This window comes from Chionomys nivalis, chromosome 4 (genome assembly GCF_950005125.1).
Source record: "Chionomys nivalis chromosome 4, mChiNiv1.1, whole genome shotgun sequence".
Lineage (NCBI taxonomy): Eukaryota > Metazoa > Chordata > Mammalia > Rodentia > Cricetidae > Chionomys > Chionomys nivalis.
This window is the reverse complement of record NC_080089.1, coordinates 100239755-100245754: the sequence shown is the minus strand read 5'-3', so window position 1 is coordinate 100245754 and position 6000 is coordinate 100239755. Positions and strand designations below refer to the sequence as shown.

The following is a 6000-nucleotide window of genomic DNA, read 5'->3' as shown; positions in this document are numbered from 1 at the left end:
ATCACCCCATGTCGAGGCAGTCCTCTGGATGCTCTTCATCACTGAAGAACAAGAAAAGTCGTGAAACTTGTCAACAAATCGAGCAGGGGTTTTTTTGACAGTGCTCCTTAAAAGCATGGCCTTGGACCAAGAGAAGCTTCCTCACCACTTAGCGGCTTGTTAGAAATGCAGGCTCTCAAGGCTCCACCCCAGACTTTAACAAGACTTCCAGGTGATTCTTATTTAAACTTGGATCTGAGATATCAATCGATGTAGGCATTGATCAACTGGACGCCACTCATCCGCGGAAATAAGGGGCTCAGCCCTTTGTGCCCGCTTCGCACCCACTCTGCTCGGTAGCAACCGAACCCCCGGGGACATCGGAGCCAGGCGCTTGCCGAGGGCAATTTGGTGATTGGCTTGTGAGCCCACGTGACCAGTGCTGGGCCTTCCACGCGACAGGATTGGTTCTTGCGGACGCTGACGGACAGGGCCGGGGCGGGCCAGAGCCCGGTCGGAGGGGCGCCCGCGGGGGCCGGAGGGGCGAAGGCGCGAGAGCGCGAGTGCGCGTGCGCGAGCGGCGGGGCTTTCTCCGGAGCCGTCGGAGGGAGCGGGAGCGCTTCTCCCGAGGTGAGCGGAGCGGGACGGTCCCTCGGATGGCGGGTCCTAGGGAGCGGCGGGGGATGGCTCGGGGATTCGCCAGCCTCGGGAGCCTTGCATTGGGGAGGATGCAGGGCAAATTCATTCGCCAGCCTCGGTGCCTCGGTTTCCCTTTTCCCACCCTCTGATACATTTCCCCATCCTCCCCGCGGCTGTACCGGAGAAGGCTTGCCCACCTGGCCACCTTGCCTCCGCCTTTGTTTCCCGCCCCGGAGGGATGCTGCCACCGGTCCCCTCCCCAAGGGAAGGGCGCGGGAGGCGCCGCGGGGATGCCACAGGAGCTGGACCCGGGCTGGGAAGAAGGTGGCTTCTATGCAGCGGGGACCTGTCGCGTGGGAGAACGAAATGGGGAAAACGTAGTGTCACTTTGGTTCGAGCCCTTGAGACTCGAACTAATCCGGTGGCTGCGAGCGAAGCGAAATTCCTAGCGCATCTGATGATCATTCTGCCTTGATGCGGGCGCGGGCATCGCCGGGGGACAGAGCCCGTGCTGCCCCAGGAAGGGTGCCCTGGGAAGGGTACCCTGTCTGTCCGCTGGACCTCACATCTGCCCTCACCCCAGACTTTCACCGAAACCCAACGCGCGGAGCCCGTGGAGAGAATCTAGAGATGCGTTAAAAAGCTTATTCTTTTTTTCTTTAAAGCAATTGGGTAGAGCAGGTCACACACACACACAAAAAAAAAGGGTTTCCAGAGACTGTGTAACTGATGACTGGGGAATGGTGAGGGAATTGCCTGCAGTGAACTGCAGACCAGACAGCGCACTGAGAGGCTTCTTCAAGAAGATTCAAGAAGCGGGGGTCGGGGGTGGGTTCTGTGACTTTCTAGGGCTGTTCAAGAGGGTACTTATTTCAGCCTGTCGGGAGGACAGTGCAAGAAGTGTGAAGTAGGTAGGGTCTAAGGTACACTTTCTAATTCCTTGAAAAAGTGTATGTTAAAAAAAAAAATTGGCTGCCCGAAGAGATATGGGGGCGGGGGGGGTGGTTCTCTGCTGAATCCTTTGGAAGAGAGAGGGCGTGTCCAGGAGCTTAACGTGGTGGTTAAGGCGTCAGCATCTCTCCAGACATAGCAGCAACGACAGGCAGGACATCTTATGGTTAAACTTAAAAGATCCCTTGAGTTTCCCACTGGTTAACTAGTTTGATGCACCTGGTGTCGTGAAAATGGTCCAACTAATTGCCAGCAAGATTTTCCTGTGCTCCCGAGTTTCCGTGTAACCCTTTCAGAACTTACTGTGTTACTCGGGAACCCATTCAGAACTTACCTGCCTGTCTGGAGACGTTCTGATACTGCTGTAAACCCTTCCTTCCCCACGTGAAGCTGTTTTTCTGTTAGACAGCTAAAAACGACCATACCTTGTGTCACCAAATACTCATTTTAATTTACTGAATTCCACAAGATTCAATTAATTTACTTGCTGAAATTTCAATTTACTAAACAAGTTAAACTTTTTTTTTTTTTTTTGAGAAGGCTCCCCTTTCATTCACTAGACTAGAGAAATCAAATGCAGGGTTGTTAGCAGCACCAAGTAAACTTCTGGTGGTTTCCAGGGATGAAAATAAGAGTCTGCTGTGAGGCACAGCTGACCCTCGTAGAGTGCAATGATGGTTCTTGGCTAATAGTCTGAAATACAGCGAATTCATGGGAATAACTTACAAAATAGAAACTGATGTGTGGTGGGGAAGGAAAAGGAACGCTGAGGATGAAAGTGGTGGCATGCTTTGTGGAAAGCATTCATGTTTATTTTTTTAGAGGGAAGAATGACCCCTCCCCATGTAAGATACATGTAAGATACACAGAAGAGCTGGAGAAATGGCTCAGTGGCTAAGATACTCAGAGGTCATGGTTGGTTGTTTAACAGGTGGAAGTGGGATCAGCTGTGTCAAGGAGGCTGAAAAAAACTGGTTAGGATCTAAAGGGCCAACAGAAAAATTGACGGGCATGGTTCAACTTGAGGGAACCAGGGCACCTCTCTGACCTGTAGGACTGGGTCTTTGTCCTCCAATTCAATAAAAGCCCCTGGTTCTGCTTTCAAGATAGCCACAAAATCATTTTCCTTCTGTTGCCTCTGTCCGCTGGGTCACAGACAAGGGGGATGAAGAACTAAGGAGATAGATTATAGTCAAACCTGCATGCCTAAGCAGCCATGCTCTTTGAGAAGGATCTGTGTCACGTTGTGTAAATATAGAGCCTTCACCCTCGCGGTGCCTGGGAGAGCTCCTTAGGGTGCACACTGTAGGGTAAAGTTGGCTTCCAAGGGGGGCTGGGTGGGCCCATCCACTGGGGCAAAGGAGAGCCTGAAATGTTTGAATTCAGCCAGGCTCTGCTGCGATGTTTGCATTATTGTCTAGCCTGGCTGGCCTTTGCATGACTTCCAGAGGACCTCTGGATCATGTAACAGAAGTTCCTGGTGAGGTTATGGTTCTCAGACTGTCAGTTATCCCTGTAATGTGCTGTAGAAAAGAGCCCCACTAAGACACAAGTCTAGGATGCCTGTCTTTCCAGTCCTTAGCTCATGTCACCTACAGGTTTCCCTCAAACAAGTTGTGCCCTGGCTACCAGTAGATGGCGCTATTGCCTCTGGGAATTTATGAAGAAGATGATTTTTGGAGCTGTCGGCAGCAGCGTAGATTTTGTGTAGATTTTGGATAGGCTGTTAGCTCCCAGGTTAAATATGAACACTTAAGTGTTTATATAATACAGGAATAATGGGGTGGGTGAGGATTTATTCTCTCTCTGGGTGGTGGTGGTGGTGTGGGGGGGGGGGGGTTGTGGGTGTTCTGATTCTGGGGCCGAAAATGGACAAGCAGGGCAGTCTAAGTTTAAGAGCTCTTGGTATACACCCTGCTGGCATGACGTTGAGGTTATGAGTTGATGTTCATTCCAAGTCTTCAGTTTTAATTATTTGCATGCAGAGCTAGTCTCCACACAAGAATGACTCTGTGAAGTGTGCATGATTTTAAACCCAGTCTGTAGTCAGTAATACATGTCCTGAAGGTAGCAGGGAGAGTTTTCGTGAAAATAATGTTAAGCCAATATCCCAAGACTGCCCACAAAAGGTAGGTCAAATGATTTAAATCCATTTAAGACTTGAAAATTTTCTGACAGGTGTTTGTAGTTTGTCTTAGCTACATTTGACCTTCAAGTCTTCTCAAAATTTGAACATTACAAAAAAACAATACTTTTAACTGGAGTTCATTCATCTATCCTCCAGTTTTGAAATAACTACTTTGTTCTTTGTTGCAGACTACTTTCTGAGGTGGGTTTTGTGCACACTAAATGCAAGGGAAGTTGGCGCGCTAGCCAGCAATGGAGAAGTCACAGCGTAGGGGAAGGTTTTCTCTCTGATCCTGCCCAAGCTGTAGGACATTGCCTCTGGGGGTTATCACCCCAGTCACCTCTCTCTGTTCTGCTGACACTCTTTAGCTAAGCTTGTTTTGGGTTTATTTCTGTCTCTTCCAGTGAACTGATAAGCTATTTTATTGAGTTCCTACCCCCATATCAGTGGCAAACGCTAAAATCCCATTGGCAGGAGATAGCTATAGTCACAAATCATTGGCACTGCCTCATTTTTTGGCAATAAATCGATATATCTTTCTGGCTATTATTTTTCTTGTGTTTACTGGGTTTGTCAAGTGAATGCAACTTAAGTATCTTTCCAAGTATGAAGTTCTTTGCCTAGGTGCTTCCCATGAGGTCTCTCTGAAGCCTCCAGACAATGTTCATGTCAATGCTGGTGTGTTTGTGTTCTGAAGTTAAGACAAGAGGGCACTTTGCTAGCGCTCTTCCTCTCCTGTAGGCTCTGGGGTGCTTCCATCAGGTCCTAAGGTTCAGAGGTGGAAGAACCCATACTTAGGACACAGAAAGTGCTGTGTCTACAGGGCCTGGCCAGGGAAGTTATCTGAGGAATTCCTTGATGTGGGATTAAAGTCACAGCATAAGTAGCTTTTGCCATGGGCTTTTCTTTTTAGCTTTTTCTTTTTTCTCTGGCTGACCCTGAGTTGGACTTTTTCTTGTACGTCTTTGGTGCTTTATCTTAACTTTTTTGCAATACTGTTTTCTGTAAGAAAATGTTGGGAGCAGTGAGACCCCAGATCCTGAATTTCTTGTAATCCCCTGATCTGAGTGCCTACAGCTGCTCTAAGCACGAGACCTTCAGGAGTTCCTGATGGCAGGAGAGTGGTTTCTGGTGGGTTTGACTGGGGCATGGCTATCTCTATATAATCTGCCCCTGAACACAATAAAGGGGCATTCTTGGGGAATTCAAGGATGACCCGTGTCGCTGTCTCTCTGTGTGTGTCTGTGTATTTTAACCTCCAGCTCCCTTGCCCGAAGCTCATGAACTGGGTGCCAGCGCACAGAGTGCAGACACGGGGTGTGGTGCGTGGTAAGAAAACCTTTTATCATTCTAGAATAGTTTTTGTACAGTATGAGGTCCTTAAATTGAGTCCATGGTCTCCCAAGTCTTTGTGGATAAAAGAGCATAATTTGCCTCTATAAATTAATGTCTTTGTTTTTTTTTTTTTTTTTTTTTTTGGTGTGTGTGTGTCTACAGAGCTGGGTCAGGGTATGTGTGTGAGTGTGGAGGCCAGGAGTGGACTATCCACCTTAGTTTATGAGACAGTCACTCACTGAGCCTGGAGATAACTGATTTGGGTGTCTTGGGCAACGAGCCCTAGAAATCTCTCTGACTCTGCCACCCCAGTGGCAGGACTAGAGGCACGTGCCAGCACACCTGTGTATAATTTTTAGTGTTCATGCTAGGGACTTGAACTTAAGTCCTCACCAGTCATTTATCTAGCTCCTTTTAGCATATTCTGAGAAGAGGGCTTTAGGCTTCAACAAAACCAAACGGATCCATGGCACAAAGGTATCATAAGAATTTGACTGTCTAGAGTAGTTTCTGGAAAACTGACAAAAAGGAAATATTACACAAATCCTAACTGGTCTTAATAATAATAAAAGACTCGGAGTCAGATATTGGGGTAAACGCTGAAAGATCAGAGAAGCAGAGCAGCCAACTACTAGTTCTTACCTCTACGATTTCCTCAGACTGAATGGGTATCCTGTCCACCTGAATCCTTAGACTGAATGCCGTTCTAGGAAACATCAGACTGAATCCTGAGCTCCTGTCCCTGCCCAGCCATATCACTTCCAGTCCCTACCTTCTTAGAGCTGGGTTAAAGGTGTGAGCCACCAGCGCTGGGGAATTTTCACCCTGGTCAATTGGGGCAGGGTCTCAGGTAGCCCAGGCCATCTGGAACTTCCCGCGTAGCCAGTGTGTCCTTGAAGTTTTGATTCTTCTGCCTTTGCCCCCCAAATGCTGATGTCGTGTGTGTGTGTGTGTGCATCACTATGCCA

At 48.4% G+C, this 6000-nt stretch overlaps 1 protein-coding gene across 2 annotated transcripts in view; it reads left to right on the top strand.

Annotated features, from left to right (window-relative positions):
* Window positions 1–488: 488 nt before the first annotated feature.
* Tmem108 (transmembrane protein 108) overlaps window positions 489–6000 on the top strand; it is a 275455-nt gene continuing 269943 nt past the window's right edge. For both annotated transcript variants that reach the window (XM_057766265.1, XM_057766262.1), the window contains exon 1: window positions 489–609. The gene's annotated coding sequence lies outside the window, so the exon portion shown is untranslated. The remainder of the gene's footprint in view (window positions 610–6000) is intronic.